The following is a 19,587-nucleotide window of genomic DNA, read 5'->3' on the forward strand; positions in this document are numbered from 1 at the left end:
TTTGAGAGGTGTATTATAGAAGATAGCCTTGAGAATGCGGCCACAGAATTGCGGGAATCCGTGACTTTCAACACTTATGCAACCGAGTCGAGGTGACCAACAGCTCAATGTCTGGTTGGCACCATGGCTTAGATGTGCCATTCATGAAACTTGCGTTGATTCTTGAAGCCACTGGCATTGCTTCCCTCTCCAAGTCTGTGTAATAAGGAATTGGCAGGAGCCCACGAGGTGAAACTATCAGAGGACAGAATGCAAATGAAGTGTTCTGAGAAAAGCAAAGCGGCGAAAGGACATTTTCCCGTGTGCATGTAGATGGCCGACTTTGACACGGCTTGATGAAGTCTTGTGGATCCTACCACTGCTTAAGTGCACTACTACGCTTGCCTTCAGGGAGTTTCATGTCAAACATTCAAAAAACAAAATGCATTACACACAAGTGTGAAAGGAACACTTTTGCAATTCCTAGCATTGGTGATGCTATAAATCAATCTGTCAGGAGTGGGATTTGAACCCACGCCTCCATCAGGAGACCAGAAAACCCTTCTACACTCTTCAAGGGAACAACACCTTAAGTCTGGCAAATTAGACCACTCGGCCATTCTGAGATGATGTATACATCCACCGCGAGATTATATACTGATCAAGAAAACTGCGGGAACACTTAAATCACACATCGGATCTCCGTGATCAAAATCTAGGAAACCTCAAGATCTTCACCGTACATTGCATAATTCGTAACTCTCCCACCTCCATGCTTTTGAGACTGTACTGGGAGACACAGCAAACTTTCTTCAGACGGCACGTATGGATGTGCCATACTGGAGGAGCTGGACTACCTGTGCAACCTGAATGGGCTGCAGGGAGCACCTCATAATTCCAGTAGTGACAAGGACACTAGCAAAAGGCAAAACTAGAGAAGAATCAGTCAGGAAGGATAAGGAGAGAGCAATCGTCTGTGGCCACCACCTGCAAAACCATTCCCTTTTTGGGGTTGTCTTGCTGTTGCCTATCTCCGGTGCACCTGCTGTCACTTTCATTTGCACCAAAACAAGAGACAGTGATTCACAACCGCTTAGGCTTCCTAACTGTACAGATTAATATGCCTGAACTGTAACTGACTTGGTATTATGCTGTGATGATTACTTGTTCCCTTATTTTTTTGAGAGGTGTATTATAGAAGATAGCCTTGAGAATGCGGCCACAGAATTGCGGGAATCCGTGACTTTCAACACTTATGCAACCGAGTCGAGGTGACCAACAGCTCAATGTCTGGTTGGCACCATGGCTTAGATGTGCCATTCATGAAACTTGCGTTGATTCTTGAAGCCACTGGCATTGCTTCCCTCTCCAAGTCTGTGTAATAAGGAATTGGCAGGAGCCCACGAGGTGAAACTATCAGAGGACAGAATGCAAATGAAGTGTTCTGAGAAAAGCAAAGCGGCGAAAGGACATTTTCCCGTGTGCATGTAGATGGCCGACTTTGACACGGCTTGATGAAGTCTTGTGGATCCTACCACTGCTTAAGTGCACTACTACGCTTGCCTTCAGGGAGTTTCATGTCAAACATTCAAAAAACAGGACTCGAACTAGACGGATGAGCACCTACGATCGGTCTTGGCCGATGTGGGGATCGAACCCAAGACCTTGGCGTTATTAGCACCACGCTCTAACCAACTGAGCTAACCGGCCATCAAAAGTAGTCTCTCTGCCAGGCATTTCCTCATGTTTATGTAATTTGGCTGCAAAATGCATTACACACAAGTGTGAAAAGAACACTTTTGCAATTCCTAGCATTGGTGATGCTATAAATCAATCTGTCAGGAGTGGGATTTGAACCCACGCCTCCATCAGGAGACCAGAAAACCCTTCTACACTCTTCAAGGGAACAACACCTTAAGTCTGGCAAATTAGACCACTCGGCCATTCTGAGAGGATGTATACGTCCACCGCGAGATTATATACTGATCAAGAAAACTGCGGGAACACTTAAATCACACATCGGATCTCCGTGATCAAAATCTAGGAAACCTCAAGATCTTCACCGTACATTGCATAATTCGTAACTCTCCCACCTCCATGCTTTTGAGACTGTACTGGGAGACACAGCAAACTTTCTTCAGACGGCACGTATGGATGTGCCATACTGGAGGAGCTGGACTACCTGTGCAACCTGAATGGGCTGCAGGGAGCACCTCATAATTCCAGTAGTGACAAGGACACTAGCAAAAGGCAAAACTAGAGAAGAATCAGTCAGGAAGGATAAGGAGAGAGCAATCATCTGTGGCCACCACCTGCAAAACCATTCCCTTTTTGGGGTTGTCTTGCTGTTGCCTATCTCCGGTGCACCTGCTGTCACTTTCATTTGCACCAAAACAAGAGACAGTGATTCACAACCGCTTAGGCTTCCGAACTGTACAGATTAATATGCCTGAACTGTAACTGACTTGGTATTATGCTGTGATGATTACTTGTTCCCTTATTTTTTTGAGAGGTGTATTATAGAAGATAGCCTTGAGAATGCGGCCACAGAATTGCGGGAATCCGTGACTTTCAACACTTATGCAACCGAGTCGAGGTGACCAACAGCTCAATGTCTGGTTGGCACCATGGCTTAGATGTGCCATTCATGAAACTTGCGTTGATTCTTGAAGCCACTGGCATTGCTTCCCTCTCCAAGTCTGTGTAATAAGGAATTGGCAGGAGCCCACGAGTTGAAACTATCAGAGGACAGAATGCAAATGAAGTGTTCTGAGAAAAGCAAAGCGGCGAAAGGACATTTTCCCGTGTCCATGTAGATGGCCGACTTTGACACGGCTTGATGAAGTCTTGTGGATCCTACCACTGCTTAAGTGCACTACTACGCTTGCCTTCAGGGAGTTTCATGTCAAACATTCAAAAAACAGGACTCCAACTAGACGGATGAGCACCTAAGATCGGTCTTGGCCGATGTGGGGATCGAACCCAAGACCTTGGCGTTATTAGCACCACGCTCTAACCAACTGAGCTAACCGGCCATCAAAAGGAGTCTCTCTGCCAGGCATTTCCTCATGTTTATGTAATTTGGCTGCAAAATGCATTACACACAAGTGTGAAAAGAACACTTTTGCAATTCCTAGCATTGGTGATGCTATAAATGAATCTGTCAGGAGTGGGATTTGAACCCACGCCTCCATCAGGAGACCAGAAAACCCTTCTACACTCTTCAAGGGAACAACACCTTAAGTCTGGCAAATTAGACCACTCGGCCATTCTGAGAGGATGTATACGTCCACCGCGAGATTATATACTGATCAAGAAAACTGCGGGAACACTTAAATCACACATCGGATCTCCGTGATCAAAATCTAGGAAACCTCAAGATCTTCACCGTACATTGCATAATTCGTAACTCTCCCACCTCCATGCTTTTGAGACTGTACTGGGAGACACAGCAAACTTTCTTCAGACGGCACGTATGGATGTGCCATACTGGAGGAGCTGGACTACCTGTGCAACCTGAATGGGCTGCAGGGAGCACCTCATAATTCCAGTAGTGACAAGGACACTAGCAAAAGGCAAAACTAGAGAAGAATCAGTCAGGAAGGATAAGGAGAGAGCAATCGTCTGTGGCCACCACCTGCAAAACCATTCCCTTTTTGGGGTTGTCTTGCTGTTGCCTATCTCCGGTGCACCTGCTGTCACTTTCATTTGCACCAAAACAAGAGACAGTGATTCACAACCGCTTAGGCTTCCGAACTGTACAGATTAATATGCCTGAACTGTAACTGACTTGGTATTATGCTGTGATGATTACTTGTTCCCTTATTTTTTTGAGAGGTGTATTATAGAAGATAGCCTTGAGAATGCGGCCACAGAATTGCGGGAATCCGTGACTTTCAACACTTATGCAACCGAGTCGAGGTGACCAACAGCTCAATGTCTGGTTGGCACCATGGCTTAGATGTGCCATTCATGAAACTTGCGTTGATTCTTGAAGCCACTGGCATTGCTTCCCTCTCCAAGTCTGTGTAATAAGGAATTGGCAGGAGCCCACGAGTTGAAACTATCAGAGGACAGAATGCAAATGAAGTGTTCTGAGAAAAGCAAAGCGGCGAAAGGACATTTTCCCGTGTCCATGTAGATGGCCGACTTTGACACGGCTTGATGAAGTCTTGTGGATCCTACCACTGCTTAAGTGCACTACTACGCTTGCCTTCAGGGAGTTTCATGTCAAACATTCAAAAAACAGGACTCCAACTAGACGGATGAGCACCTAAGATCGGTCTTGGCCGATGTGGGGATCGAACCCAAGACCTTGGCGTTATTAGCACCACGCTCTAACCAACTGAGCTAACCGGCCATCAAAAGGAGTCTCTCTGCCAGGCATTTCCTCATGTTTATGTAATTTGGCTGCAAAATGCATTACACACAAGTGTGAAAAGAACACTTTTGCAATTCCTAGCATTGGTGATGCTATAAATGAATCTGTCAGGAGTGGGATTTGAACCCACGCCTCCATCAGGAGACCAGAAAACCCTTCTACACTCTTCAAGGGAACAACACCTTAAGTCTGGCAAATTAGACCACTCGGCCATTCTGAGAGGATGTATACGTCCACCGCGAGATTATATACTGATCAAGAAAACTGCGGGAACACTTAAATCACACATCGGATCTCCGTGATCAAAATCTAGGAAACCTCAAGATCTTCACCGTACATTGCATAATTCGTAACTCTCCCACCTCCATGCTTTTGAGACTGTACTGGGAGACACAGCAAACTTTCTTCAGACGGCACGTATGGATGTGCCATACTGGAGGAGCTGGACTACCTGTGCAACCTGAATGGGCTGCAGGGAGCACCTCATAATTCCAGTAGTGACAAGGACACTAGCAAAAGGCAAAACTAGAGAAGAATCAGTCAGGAAGGATAAGGAGAGAGCAATCGTCTGTGGCCACCACCTGCAAAACCATTCCCTTTTTGGGGTTGTCTTGCTGTTGCCTATCTCCGGTGCACCTGCTGTCACTTTCATTTGCACCAAAACAAGAGACAGTGATTCACAACCGCTTAGGCTTCCTAACTGTACAGATTAATATGCCTGAACTGTAACTGACTTGGTATTATGCTGTGATGATTACTTGTTCCCTTATTTTTTTGAGAGGTGTATTATAGAAGATAGCCTTGAGAATGCGGCCACAGAATTGCGGGAATCCGTGACTTTCAACACTTATGCAACCGAGTCGAGGTGACCAACAGCTCAATGTCTGGTTGGCACCATGGCTTAGATGTGCCATTCATGAAACTTGCGTTGATTCTTGAAGCCACTGGCATTGCTTCCCTCTCCAAGTCTGTGTAATAAGGAATTGGCAGGAGCCCACGAGGTGAAACTATCAGAGGACAGAATGCAAATGAAGTGTTCTGAGAAAAGCAAAGCGGCGAAAGGACATTTTCCCGTGTGCATGTAGATGGCCGACTTTGACACGGCTTGATGAAGTCTTGTGGATCCTACCACTGCTTAAGTGCACTACTACGCTTGCCTTCAGGGAGTTTCATGTCAAACATTCAAAAAACAGGACTCGAACTAGACAGATGAGCACCTACGATCGGTCTTGGCCGATGTGGGGATCGAACCCAAGACCTTGGCGTTATTAGCAACACGCTCTAACCAACTGAGCTAACCGGCCATCAGAAGGAGTCTCTCTGACAGGCATTTCCTCATGTTTATGTAATTTGGCTGCAAAATGCATTACAAACAAGTGTGAAAAGAACACTTTTGCAATTCCTAGCATTGGTGATGCTATAAATGAATCTGTCAGGAGTGGGATTTGAACCCACGCCTCCATCAGGAGACCAGAAAACCCTTCTACACTCTTCAAGGGAACAACACCTTAAGTCTGGCAAATTAGACCACTCGGCCATTCTGAGAGGATGTATACGTCCACCGCGAGATTATATACTGATCAAGAAAACTGCGGGAACACTTAAATCACACATCGGATCTCCGTGATCAAAATCTAGGAAACCTCAAGATCTTCACCGTACATTGCATAATTCGTAACTCTCCCACCTCCATGCTTTTGAGACTGTACTGGGAGACACAGCAAACTTTCTTCAGACGGCACGTATGGATGTGCCATACTGGAGGAGCTGGACTACCTGTGCAACCTGAATGGGCTGCAGGGAGCACCTCATAATTCCAGTAGTGACAAGGACACTAGCAAAAGGCAAAACTAGAGAAGAATCAGTCAGGAAGGATAAGGAGAGAGCAATCGTCTGTGGCCACCACCTGCAAAACCATTCCCTTTTTGGGGTTGTCTTGCTGTTGCCTATCTCCGGTGCACCTGCTGTCACTTTCATTTGCACCAAAACAAGAGACAGTGATTCACAACCGCTTAGGCTTCCTAACTGTACAGATTAATATGCCTGAACTGTAACTGACTTGGTATTATGCTGTGATGATTACTTGTTCCCTTATTTTTTTGAGAGGTGTATTATAGAAGATAGCCTTGAGAATGCGGCCACAGAATTGCGGGAATCCGTGACTTTCAACACTTATGCAACCGAGTCGAGGTGACCAACAGCTCAATGTCTGGTTGGCACCATGGCTTAGATGTGCCATTCATGAAACTTGCGTTGATTCTTGAAGCCACTGGCATTGCTTCCCTCTCCAAGTCTGTGTAATAAGGAATTGGCAGGAGCCCACGAGGTGAAACTATCAGAGGACAGAATGCAAATGAAGTGTTCTGAGAAAAGCAAAGCGGCGAAAGGACATTTTCCCGTGTGCATGTAGATGGCCGACTTTGACACGGCTTGATGAAGTCTTGTGGATCCTACCACTGCTTAAGTGCACTACTACGCTTGCCTTCATGGAGTTTCATGTCAAACATTCAAAAAACAGGACTCGAACTAGACAGATGAGCACCTACGATCGGTCTTGGCCGATGTGGGGATCGAACCCAAGACCTTGGCGTTATTAGCACCACGCTCTAACCAACTGAGCTAACCGGCCATCAAAAGTAGTCTCTCTGCCAGGCATTTCCTCATGTTTATGTAATTTGGCTGCAAAATGCATTACACACAAGTGTGAAAAGAACACTTTTGCAATTCCTAGCATTGGTGATGCTATAAATCAATCTGTCAGGAGTGGGATTTGAACCCACGCCTCCATCAGGAGACCAGAAAACCCTTCTACACTCTTCAAGGGAACAACACCTTAAGTCTGGCAAATTAGACCACTCGGCCATTCTGAGAGGATGTATACGTCCACCGCGAGATTATATACTGATCAAGAAAACTGCGGGAACACTTAAATCACACATCGGATCTCCGTGATCAAAATCTAGGAAACCTCAAGATCTTCACCGTACATTGCATAATTCGTAACTCTCCCACCTCCATGCTTTTGAGACTGTACTGGGAGACACAGCAAACTTTCTTCAGACGGCACGTATGGATGTGCCATACTGGAGGAGCTGGACTACCTGTGCAACCTGAATGGGCTGCAGGGAGCACCTCATAATTCCAGTAGTGACAAGGACACTAGCAAAAGGCAAAACTAGAGAAGAATCAGTCAGGAAGGATAAGGAGAGAGCAATCATCTGTGGCCACCACCTGCAAAACCATTCCCTTTTTGGGGTTGTCTTGCTGTTGCCTATCTCCGGTGCACCTGCTGTCACTTTCATTTGCACCAAAACAAGAGACAGTGATTCACAACCGCTTAGGCTTCCGAACTGTACAGATTAATATGCCTGAACTGTAACTGACTTGGTATTATGCTGTGATGATTACTTGTTCCCTTATTTTTTTGAGAGGTGTATTATAGAAGATAGCCTTGAGAATGCGGCCACAGAATTGCGGGAATCCGTGACTTTCAACACTTATGCAACCGAGTCGAGGTGACCAACAGCTCAATGTCTGGTTGGCACCATGGCTTAGATGTGCCATTCATGAAACTTGCGTTGATTCTTGAAGCCACTGGCATTGCTTCCCTCTCCAAGTCTGTGTAATAAGGAATTGGCAGGAGCCCACGAGTTGAAACTATCAGAGGACAGAATGCAAATGAAGTGTTCTGAGAAAAGCAAAGCGGCGAAAGGACATTTTCCCGTGTGCATGTAGATGGCCGACTTTGACACGGCTTGATGAAGTCTTGTGGATCCTACCACTGCTTAAGTGCACTACTACGCTTGCCTTCAGGGAGTTTCATGTCAAACATTCAAAAAACAGGACTCGAACTAGACGGATGAGCACCTACGATCGGTCTTAGCCGATGTGGGGATCGAACCCAAGACCTTGGCGTTATTAGCACCACGCTCTAACCAACTGAGCTAACCGGCCATCAAAAGGAGTCTCTCTGCCAGGCATTTCCTCATGTTTATGTAATTTGGCTGCAAAATGCATTACACACAAGTGTGAAAAGAACACTTTTGCAATTCCTAGCATTGGTGATGCTATAAATGAATCTGTCAGGAGTGGGATTTGAACCCACGCCTCCATCAGGAGACCAGAAAACCCTTCTACACTCTTCAAGGGAACAACACCTTAAGTCTGGCAAATTAGACCACTCGGCCATTCTGAGAGGATGTATACGTCCACCGCGAGATTATATACTGATCAAGAAAACTGCGGGAACACTTAAATCACACATCGGATCTCCGTGATCAAAATCTAGGAAACCTCAAGATCTTCACCGTACATTGCATAATTCGTAACTCTCCCACCTCCATGCTTTTGAGACTGTACTGGGAGACACAGCAAACTTTCTTCAGACGGCACGTATGGATGTGCCATACTGGAGGAGCTGGACTACCTGTGCAACCTGAATGGGCTGCAGGGAGCACCTCATAATTCCAGTAGTGACAAGGACACTAGCAAAAGGCAAAACTAGAGAAGAATCAGTCAGGAAGGATAAGGAGAGAGCAATCGTCTGTGGCCACCACCTGCAAAACCATTCCCTTTTTGGGGTTGTCTTGCTGTTGCCTATCTCCGGTGCACCTGCTGTCACTTTCATTTGCACCAAAACAAGAGACAGTGATTCACAACCGCTTAGGCTTCCGAACTGTACAGATTAATATGCCTGAACTGTAACTGACTTGGTATTATGCTGTGATGATTACTTGTTCCCTTATTTTTTTGAGAGGTGTATTATAGAAGATAGCCTTGAGAATGCGGCCACAGAATTGCGGGAATCCGTGACTTTCAACACTTATGCAACCGAGTCGAGGTGACCAACAGCTCAATGTCTGGTTGGCACCATGGCTTAGATGTGCCATTCATGAAACTTGCGTTGATTCTTGAAGCCACTGGCATTGCTTCCCTCTCCAAGTCTGTGTAATAAGGAATTGGCAGGAGCCCACGAGTTGAAACTATCAGAGGACAGAATGCAAATGAAGTGTTCTGAGAAAAGCAAAGCGGCGAAAGGACATTTTCCCGTGTCCATGTAGATGGCCGACTTTGACACGGCTTGATGAAGTCTTGTGGATCCTACCACTGCTTAAGTGCACTACTACGCTTGCCTTCAGGGAGTTTCATGTCAAACATTCAAAAAACAGGACTCCAACTAGACGGATGAGCACCTAAGATCGGTCTTGGCCGATGTGGGGATCGAACCCAAGACCTTGGCGTTATTAGCACCACGCTCTAACCAACTGAGCTAACCGGCCATCAAAAGGAGTCTCTCTGCCAGGCATTTCCTCATGTTTATGTAATTTGGCTGCAAAATGCATTACACACAAGTGTGAAAAGAACACTTTTGCAATTCCTAGCATTGGTGATGCTATAAATGAATCTGTCAGGAGTGGGATTTGAACCCACGCCTCCATCAGGAGACCAGAAAACCCTTCTACACTCTTCAAGGGAACAACACCTTAAGTCTGGCAAATTAGACCACTCGGCCATTCTGAGAGGATGTATACGTCCACCGCGAGATTATATACTGATCAAGAAAACTGCGGGAACACTTAAATCACACATCGGATCTCCGTGATCAAAATCTAGGAAACCTCAAGATCTTCACCGTACATTGCATAATTCATAACTCTCCCACCTCCATGCTTTTGAGACTGTACTGGGAGACACAGCAAACTTTCTTCAGACGGCACGTATGGATGTGCCATACTGGAGGAGCTGGACTACCTGTGCAACCTGAATGGGCTGCAGGGAGCACCTCATAATTCCAGTAGTGACAAGGACACTAGCAAAAGGCAAAACTAGAGAAGAATCAGTCAGGAAGGATAAGGAGAGAGCAATCGTCTGTGGCCACCACCTGCAAAACCATTCCCTTTTTGGGGTTGTCTTGCTGTTGCCTATCTCCGGTGCACCTGCTGTCACTTTCATTTGCACCAAAACAAGAGACAGTGATTCACAACCGCTTAGGCTTCCGAACTGTACAGATTAATATGCCTGAACTGTAACTGACTTGGTATTATGCTGTGATGATTACTTGTTCCCTTATTTTTTTGAGAGGTGTATTATAGAAGATAGCCTTGAGAATGCGGCCACAGAATTGCGGGAATCCGTGACTTTCAACACTTATGCAACCGAGTCGAGGTGACCAACAGCTCAATGTCTGGTTGGCACCATGGCTTAGATGTGCCATTCATGAAACTTGCGTTGATTCTTGAAGCCACTGGCATTGCTTCCCTCTCCAAGTCTGTGTAATAAGGAATTGGCAGGAGCCCACGAGGTGAAACTATCAGAGGACAGAATGCAAATGAAGTGTTCTGAGAAAAGCAAAGCGGCGAAAGGACATTTTCCCGTGTGCATGTAGATGGCCGACTTTGACACGGCTTGATGAAGTCTTGTGGATCCTACCACTGCTTAAGTGCACTACTACGCTTGCCTTCATGGAGTTTCATGTCAAACATTCAAAAAACAGGACTCGAACTAGACAGATGAGCACCTACGATCGGTCTTGGCCGATGTGGGGATCGAACCCAAGACCTTGGCGTTATTAGCACCACGCTCTAACCAACTGAGCTAACCGGCCATCAGAAGGAGTCTCTCTGACTGGCATTTCCTCATGTTTATGTAATTTGGCTGCAAAATGCATTACACACAAGTGTGAAAAGAACACTTTTGCAATTCCTAGCATTGGTGATGCTATAAATCAATCTGTCAGGAGTGGGATTTGAACCCACGCCTCCATCAGGAGACCAGAAAACCCTTCTACACTCTTCAAGGGAACAACACCTCAAGTCTGGCAAATTAGACCACTCGGCCATTCTGAGAGGATGTATACGTCCACCGCGAGATTATATACTGATCAAGAAAACTGCGGGAACACTTAAATCACACATCGGATCTCCGTGATCAAAATCTAGGAAACCTCAAGATCTTCACCGTACATTGCATAATTCGTAACTCTCCCACCTCCATGCTTTTGAGACTGTACTGGGAGACACAGCAAACTTTCTTCAGACGGCACGTATGGATGTGCCATACTGGAGGAGCTGGACTACCTGTGCAACCTGAATGGGCTGCAGGGAGCACCTCATAATTCCAGTAGTGACAAGGACACTAGCAAAAGGCAAAACTAGAGAAGAATCAGTCAGGAAGGATAATGAGAGAGCAATCGTCTGTGGCCACCACCTGCAAAACCATTCCCTTTTTGGGGTTGTCTTGCTGTTGCCTATCTCCGGTGCACCTGCTGTCACTTTCATTTGCACCAAAACAAGAGACAGTGATTCACAACCGCTTAGGCTTCCTAACTGTACAGATTAATATGCCTGAACTGTAACTGACTTGGTATTATGCTGTGATGATTACTTGTTCCCTTATTTTTTTGAGAGGTGTATTATAGAAGATAGCCTTGAGAATGCGGCCACAGAATTGCGGGAATCCGTGACTTTCAACACTTATGCAACCGAGTCGAGGTGACCAACAGCTCAATGTCTGGTTGGCACCATGGCTTAGATGTGCCATTCATGAAACTTGCGTTGATTCTTGAAGCCACTGGCATTGCTTCCCTCTCCAAGTCTGTGTAATAAGGAATTGGCAGGAGCCCACGAGGTGAAACTATCAGAGGACAGAATGCAAATGAAGTGTTCTGAGAAAAGCAAAGCGGCGAAAGGACATTTTCCCGTGTGCATGTAGATGGCCGACTTTGACACGGCTTGATGAAGTCTTGTGGATCCTACCACTGCTTAAGTGCACTACTACGCTTGCCTTCAGGGAGTTTCATGTCAAACATTCAAAAAACAAAATGCATTACAAACAAGTGTGAAAAGAACACTTTTGCAATTCCTAGCATTGGTGATGCTATAAATCAATCTGTCAGGAGTGGGATTTGAACCCACGCCTCCATCAGGAGACCAGAAAACCCTTCTACACTCTTCAAGGGAACAACACCTTAAGTCTGGCAAATTAGACCACTCGGCCATTCTGAGAGGATGTATACGTCCACCGCGAGATTATATACTGATCAAGAAAACTGCGGGAACACTTAAATCACACATCGGATCTCCGTGATCAAAATCTAGGAAACCTCAAGATCTTCACCGTACATTGCATAATTCGTAACTCTCCCACCTCCATGCTTTTGAGACTGTACTGGGAGACACAGCAAACTTTCTTCAGACGGCACGTATGGATGTGCCATACTGGAGGAGCTGGACTACCTGTGCAACCTGAATGGGCTGCAGGGAGCACCTCATAATTCCAGTAGTGACAAGGACACTAGCAAAAGGCAAAACTAGAGAAGAATCAGTCAGGAAGGATAAGGAGAGAGCAATCGTCTGTGGCCACCACCTGCAAAACCATTCCCTTTTTGGGGTTGTCTTGCTGTTGCCTATCTCCGGTGCACCTGCTGTCACTTTCATTTGCACCAAAACAAGAGACAGTGATTCACAACCGCTTAGGCTTCCTAACTGTACAGATTAATATGCCTGAACTGTAACTGACTTGGTATTATGCTGTGATGATTACTTGTTCCCTTATTTTTTTGAGAGGTGTATTATAGAAGATAGCCTTGAGAATGCGGCCACAGAATTGCGGGAATCCGTGACTTTCAACACTTATGCAACCGAGTCGAGGTGACCAACAGCTCAATGTCTGGTTGGCACCATGGCTTAGATGTGCCATTCATGAAACTTGCGTTGATTCTTGAAGCCACTGGCATTGCTTCCCTCTCCAAGTCTGTGTAATAAGGAATTGGCAGGAGCCCACGAGGTGAAACTATCAGAGGACAGAATGCAAATGAAGTGTTCTGAGAAAAGCAAAGCGGCGAAAGGACATTTTCCCGTGTGCATGTAGATGGCCGACTTTGACACGGCTTGATGAAGTCTTGTGGATCCTACCACTGCTTAAGTGCACTACTACGCTTGCCTTCAGGGAGTTTCATGTCAAACATTCAAAAAACAAAATGCATTACACACAAGTGTGAAAGGAACACTTTTGCAATTCCTAGCATTGGTGATGCTATAAATCAATCTGTCAGGAGTGGGATTTGAACCCACGCCTCCATCAGGAGACCAGAAAACCCTTCTACACTCTTCAAGGGAACAACACCTTAAGTCTGGCAAATTAGACCACTCGGCCATTCTGAGATGATGTATACATCCACCGCGAGATTATATACTGATCAAGAAAACTGCGGGAACACTTAAATCACACATCGGATCTCCGTGATCAAAATCTAGGAAACCTCAAGATCTTCACCGTACATTGCATAATTCGTAACTCTCCCACCTCCATGCTTTTGAGACTGTACTGGGAGACACAGCAAACTTTCTTCAGACGGCACGTATGGATGTGCCATACTGGAGGAGCTGGACTACCTGTGCAACCTGAATGGGCTGCAGGGAGCACCTCATAATTCCAGTAGTGACAAGGACACTAGCAAAAGGCAAAACTAGAGAAGAATCAGTCAGGAAGGATAAGGAGAGAGCAATCGTCTGTGGCCACCACCTGCAAAACCATTCCCTTTTTGGGGTTGTCTTGCTGTTGCCTATCTCCGGTGCACCTGCTGTCACTTTCATTTGCACCAAAACAAGAGACAGTGATTCACAACCGCTTAGGCTTCCTAACTGTACAGATTAATATGCCTGAACTGTAACTGACTTGGTATTATGCTGTGATGATTACTTGTTCCCTTATTTTTTTGAGAGGTGTATTATAGAAGATAGCCTTGAGAATGCGGCCACAGAATTGCGGGAATCCGTGACTTTCAACACTTATGCAACCGAGTCGAGGTGACCAACAGCTCAATGTCTGGTTGGCACCATGGCTTAGATGTGCCATTCATGAAACTTGCGTTGATTCTTGAAGCCACTGGCATTGCTTCCCTCTCCAAGTCTGTGTAATAAGGAATTGGCAGGAGCCCACGAGGTGAAACTATCAGAGGACAGAATGCAAATGAAGTGTTCTGAGAAAAGCAAAGCGGCGAAAGGACATTTTCCCGTGTGCATGTAGATGGCCGACTTTGACACGGCTTGATGAAGTCTTGTGGATCCTACCACTGCTTAAGTGCACTACTACGCTTGCCTTCAGGGAGTTTCATGTCAAACATTCAAAAAACAGGACTCGAACTAGACGGATGAGCACCTACGATCGGTCTTGGCCGATGTGGGGATCGAACCCAAGACCTTGGCGTTATTAGCACCACGCTCTAACCAACTGAGCTAACCGGCCATCAAAAGTAGTCTCTCTGCCAGGCATTTCCTCATGTTTATGTAATTTGGCTGCAAAATGCATTACACACAAGTGTGAAAAGAACACTTTTGCAATTCCTAGCATTGGTGATGCTATAAATCAATCTGTCAGGAGTGGGATTTGAACCCACGCCTCCATCAGGAGACCAGAAAACCCTTCTACACTCTTCAAGGGAACAACACCTTAAGTCTGGCAAATTAGACCACTCGGCCATTCTGAGAGGATGTATACGTCCACCGCGAGATTATATACTGATCAAGAAAACTGCGGGAACACTTAAATCACACATCGGATCTCCGTGATCAAAATCTAGGAAACCTCAAGATCTTCACCGTACATTGCATAATTCGTAACTCTCCCACCTCCATGCTTTTGAGACTGTACTGGGAGACACAGCAAACTTTCTTCAGACGGCACGTATGGATGTGCCATACTGGAGGAGCTGGACTACCTGTGCAACCTGAATGGGCTGCAGGGAGCACCTCATAATTCCAGTAGTGACAAGGACACTAGCAAAAGGCAAAACTAGAGAAGAATCAGTCAGGAAGGATAAGGAGAGAGCAATCATCTGTGGCCACCACCTGCAAAACCATTCCCTTTTTGGGGTTGTCTTGCTGTTGCCTATCTCCGGTGCACCTGCTGTCACTTTCATTTGCACCAAAACAAGAGACAGTGATTCACAACCGCTTAGGCTTCCGAACTGTACAGATTAATATGCCTGAACTGTAACTGACTTGGTATTATGCTGTGATGATTACTTGTTCCCTTATTTTTTTGAGAGGTGTATTATAGAAGATAGCCTTGAGAATGCGGCCACAGAATTGCGGGAATCCGTGACTTTCAACACTTATGCAACCGAGTCGAGGTGACCAACAGCTCAATGTCTGGTTGGCACCATGGCTTAGATGTGCCATTCATGAAACTTGCGTTGATTCTTGAAGCCACTGGCATTGCTTCCCTCTCCAAGTCTGTGTAATAAGGAATTGGCAGGAGCCCACGAGTTGAAACTATCAGAGGACAGAATGCAAATGAAGTGTTCTGAGAAAAGCAAAGCGGCGAAAGGACATTTTCCCGTGTCCATGTAGATGGCCGACTTTGACACGGCTTGATGAAGTCTTGTGGATCCTACCACTGCTTAAGTGCACTACTACGCTTGCCTTCAGGGAGTTTCATGTCAAACATTCAAAAAACAGGACTCCAACTAGACGGATGAGCACCTAAGATCGGTCTTGGCCGATGTGGGGATCGAACCCAAGACCTTGGCGTTATTAGCACCACGCTCTAACCAACTGAGCTAACCGGCCATCAAAAGGAGTCTCTCTGCCAGGCATTTCCTCATGTTTATGTAATTTGGCTGCAAAATGCATTACACACAAGTGTGAAAAGAACACTTTTGCAATTCCTAGCATTGGTGATGCTATAAATGAATCTGTCAGGAGTGGGATTTGAACCCACGCCTCCATCAGGAGACCAGAAAACCCTTCTACACTCTTCAAGGGAACAACACCTTAAGTCTGGCAAATTAGACCACTCGGCCATTCTGAGAGGATGTATACGTCCACCGCGAGATTATATACTGATCAAGAAAACTGCGGGAACACTTAAATCACACATCGGATCTCCGTGATCAAAATCTAGGAAACCTCAAGATCTTCACCGTACATTGCATAATTCGTAACTCTCCCACCTCCATGCTTTTGAGACTGTACTGGGAGACACAGCAAACTTTCTTCAGACGGCACGTATGGATGTGCCATACTGGAGGAGCTGGACTACCTGTGCAACCTGAATGGGCTGCAGGGAGCACCTCATAATTCCAGTAGTGACAAGGACACTAGCAAAAGGCAAAACTAGAGAAGAATCAGTCAGGAAGGATAAGGAGAGAGCAATCGTCTGTGGCCACCACCTGCAAAACCATTCCCTTTTTGGGGTTGTCTTGCTGTTGCCTATCTCCGGTGCACCTGCTGTCACTTTCATTTGCACCAAAACAAGAGACAGTGATTCACAACCGCTTAGGCTTCCGAACTGTACAGATTAATATGCCTGAACTGTAACTGACTTGGTATTATGCTGTGATGATTACTTGTTCCCTTATTTTTTTGAGAGGTGTATTATAGAAGATAGCCTTGAGAATGCGGCCACAGAATTGCGGGAATCCGTGACTTTCAACACTTATGCAACCGAGTCGAGGTGACCAACAGCTCAATGTCTGGTTGGCACCATGGCTTAGATGTGCCATTCATGAAACTTGCGTTGATTCTTGAAGCCACTGGCATTGCTTCCCTCTCCAAGTCTGTGTAATAAGGAATTGGCAGGAGCCCACGAGTTGAAACTATCAGAGGACAGAATGCAAATGAAGTGTTCTGAGAAAAGCAAAGCGGCGAAAGGACATTTTCCCGTGTCCATGTAGATGGCCGACTTTGACACGGCTTGATGAAGTCTTGTGGATCCTACCACTGCTTAAGTGCACTACTACGCTTGCCTTCAGGGAGTTTCATGTCAAACATTCAAAAAACAGGACTCCAACTAGACGGATGAGCACCTAAGATCGGTCTTGGCCGATGTGGGGATCGAACCCAAGACCTTGGCGTTATTAGCACCACGCTCTAACCAACTGAGCTAACCGGCCATCAAAAGGAGTCTCTCTGCCAGGCATTTCCTCATGTTTATGTAATTTGGCTGCAAAATGCATTACACACAAGTGTGAAAAGAACACTTTTGCAATTCCTAGCATTGGTGATGCTATAAATCAATCTGTCAGGAGTGGGATTTGAACCCACGCCTCCATCAGGAGACCAGAAAACCCTTCTACACTCTTCAAGGGAACAACACCTTAAGTCTGGCAAATTAGACCACTCGGCCATTCTGAGAGGATGTATACGTCCACCGCGAGATTATATACTGATCAAGAAAACTGCGGGAACACTTAAATCACACATCGGATCTCCGTGATCAAAATCTAGGAAACCTCAAGATCTTCACCGTACATTGCATAATTCGTAACTCTCCCACCTCCATGCTTTTGAGACTGTACTGGGAGACACAGCAAACTTTCTTCAGACGGCACGTATGGATGTGCCATACTGGAGGAGCTGGACTACCTGTGCAACCTGAATGGGCTGCAGGGAGCACCTCATAATTCCAGTAGTGACAAGGACACTAGCAAAAGGCAAAACTAGAGAAGAATCAGTCAGGAAGGATAAGGAGAGAGCAATCGTCTGTGGCCACCACCTGCAAAACCATTCCCTTTTTGGGGTTGTCTTGCTGTTGCCTATCTCCGGTGCACCTGCTGTCACTTTCATTTGCACCAAAACAAGAGACAGTGATTCACAACCGCTTAGGCTTCCTAACTGTACAGATTAATATGCCTGAACTGTAACTGACTTGGTATTATGCTGTGATGATTACTTGTTCCCTTATTTTTTTGAGAGGTGTATTATAGAAGATAGCCTTGAGAATGCGGCCACAGAATTGCGGGAATCCGTGACTTTCAACACTTATGCAACCGAGTCGAGGTGACCAACAGCTCAATGTCTGGTTGGCACCATGGCTTAGATGTGCCATTCATGAAACTTGCGTTGATTCTTGAAGCCACTGGCATTGCTTCCCTCTCCAAGTCTGTGTAATAAGGAATTGGCAGGAGCCCACGAGGTGAAACTATCAGAGGACAGAATGCAAATGAAGTGTTCTGAGAAAAGCAAAGCGGCGAAAGGACATTTTCCCGTGTGCATGTAGATGGCCGACTTTGACACGGCTTGATGAAGTCTTGTGGATCCTACCACTGCTTAAGTGCACTACTACGCTTGCCTTCAGGGAGTTTCATGTCAAACATTCAAAAAACAGGACTCGAACTAGACAGATGAGCACCTACGATCGGTCTTGGCCGATGTGGGGATCGAACCCAAGACCTTGGCGTTATTAGCAACACGCTCTAACCAACTGAGCTAACCGGCCATCAGAAGGAGTCTCTCTGACAGGCATTTCCTCATGTTTATGTAATTTGGCTGCAAAATGCATTACAAACAAGTGTGAAAAGAACACTTTTGCAATTCCTAGCATTGGTGATGCTATAAATCAATCTGTCAGGAGTGGGATTTGAACCCACGCCTCCATCAGGAGACCAGAAAACCCTTCTACACTCTTCAAGGGAACAACACCTTAAGTCTGGCAAATTAGACCACTCGGCCATTCTGAGAGGATGTATACGTCCACCGCGAGATTATATACTGATCAAGAAAACTGCGGGAACACTTAAATCACACATCGGATCTCCGTGATCAAAATCTAGGAAACCTCAAGATCTTCACCGTACATTGCATAATTCGTAACTCTCCCACCTCCATGCTTTTGAGACTGTACTGGGAGACACAGCAAACTTTCTTCAGACGGCACGTATGGATGTGCCATACTGGAGGAGCTGGACTACCTGTGCAACCTGAATGGGCTGCAGGGAGCACCTCATAATTCCAGTAGTGACAAGGACACTAGCAAAAGGCAAAACTAGAGAAGAATCAGTCAGGAAGGATAAGGAGAGAGCAATCGTCTGTGGCCACCACCTGCAAAACCATTCCCTTTTTGGGGTTGTCTTGCTGTTGCCTATCTCCGGTGCACCTGCTGTCACTTTCATTTGCACCAAAACAAGAGACAGTGATTCACAACCGCTTAGGCTTCCTAACTGTACAGATTAATATGCCTGAACTGTAACTGACTTGGTATTATGCTGTGATGATTACTTGTTCCCTTATTTTTTTGAGAGGTGTATTATAGAAGATAGCCTTGAGAATGCGGCCACAGAATTGCGGGAATCCGTGACTTTCAACACTTATGCAACCGAGTCGAGGTGACCAACAGCTCAATGTCTGGTTGGCACCATGGCTTAGATGTGCCATTCATGAAACTTGCGTTGATTCTTGAAGCCACTGGCATTGCTTCCCTCTCCAAGTCTGTGTAATAAGGAATTG

The 19,587-nt window shown here is 45.8% G+C and overlaps 12 non-coding genes across 12 annotated transcripts; all 12 read right to left on the reverse strand.

Annotated features, from left to right (window-relative positions):
• Window positions 1-1,615: 1,615 nt before the first annotated feature.
• On the reverse strand, window positions 1,616-1,689 carry trnai-aau (transfer RNA isoleucine (anticodon AAU)). Its single transcript has one exon. It is a non-coding gene; the product is annotated as a tRNA-Ile (tRNA).
• A 1,251-nt stretch (window positions 1,690-2,940) lies between these two features.
• trnai-aau (transfer RNA isoleucine (anticodon AAU)) lies at window positions 2,941-3,014 on the reverse strand. The gene has a single exon. It is a non-coding gene; the product is annotated as a tRNA-Ile (tRNA).
• A 1,251-nt stretch (window positions 3,015-4,265) lies between these two features.
• trnai-aau (transfer RNA isoleucine (anticodon AAU)) lies at window positions 4,266-4,339 on the reverse strand. The gene has a single exon. It is a non-coding gene; the product is annotated as a tRNA-Ile (tRNA).
• Window positions 4,340-5,590: 1,251 nt separating this feature from the next.
• trnai-aau (transfer RNA isoleucine (anticodon AAU)) lies at window positions 5,591-5,664 on the reverse strand. Its single transcript has one exon. It is a non-coding gene; the product is annotated as a tRNA-Ile (tRNA).
• Window positions 5,665-6,915: 1,251 nt separating this feature from the next.
• Window positions 6,916-6,989, reverse strand: trnai-aau (transfer RNA isoleucine (anticodon AAU)). Its single transcript has one exon. It is a non-coding gene; the product is annotated as a tRNA-Ile (tRNA).
• Window positions 6,990-8,240: 1,251 nt separating this feature from the next.
• trnai-aau (transfer RNA isoleucine (anticodon AAU)) lies at window positions 8,241-8,314 on the reverse strand. The gene has a single exon. It is a non-coding gene; the product is annotated as a tRNA-Ile (tRNA).
• Window positions 8,315-9,565: 1,251 nt separating this feature from the next.
• trnai-aau (transfer RNA isoleucine (anticodon AAU)) lies at window positions 9,566-9,639 on the reverse strand. Its single transcript has one exon. It is a non-coding gene; the product is annotated as a tRNA-Ile (tRNA).
• Window positions 9,640-10,890: 1,251 nt separating this feature from the next.
• trnai-aau (transfer RNA isoleucine (anticodon AAU)) lies at window positions 10,891-10,964 on the reverse strand. Its single transcript has one exon. It is a non-coding gene; the product is annotated as a tRNA-Ile (tRNA).
• Window positions 10,965-14,531: 3,567 nt separating this feature from the next.
• Window positions 14,532-14,605, reverse strand: trnai-aau (transfer RNA isoleucine (anticodon AAU)). Its single transcript has one exon. It is a non-coding gene; the product is annotated as a tRNA-Ile (tRNA).
• A 1,251-nt stretch (window positions 14,606-15,856) lies between these two features.
• trnai-aau (transfer RNA isoleucine (anticodon AAU)) lies at window positions 15,857-15,930 on the reverse strand. Its single transcript has one exon. It is a non-coding gene; the product is annotated as a tRNA-Ile (tRNA).
• A 1,251-nt stretch (window positions 15,931-17,181) lies between these two features.
• On the reverse strand, window positions 17,182-17,255 carry trnai-aau (transfer RNA isoleucine (anticodon AAU)). Its single transcript has one exon. It is a non-coding gene; the product is annotated as a tRNA-Ile (tRNA).
• A 1,251-nt stretch (window positions 17,256-18,506) lies between these two features.
• On the reverse strand, window positions 18,507-18,580 carry trnai-aau (transfer RNA isoleucine (anticodon AAU)). The gene has a single exon. It is a non-coding gene; the product is annotated as a tRNA-Ile (tRNA).
• Between the last annotated feature and the right edge of the window lie 1,007 nt (window positions 18,581-19,587).

Source organism: Amia ocellicauda, chromosome 12 (genome assembly GCF_036373705.1).
Source record: "Amia ocellicauda isolate fAmiCal2 chromosome 12, fAmiCal2.hap1, whole genome shotgun sequence".
NCBI classification, from domain to species: domain Eukaryota; kingdom Metazoa; phylum Chordata; class Actinopteri; order Amiiformes; family Amiidae; genus Amia; species Amia ocellicauda.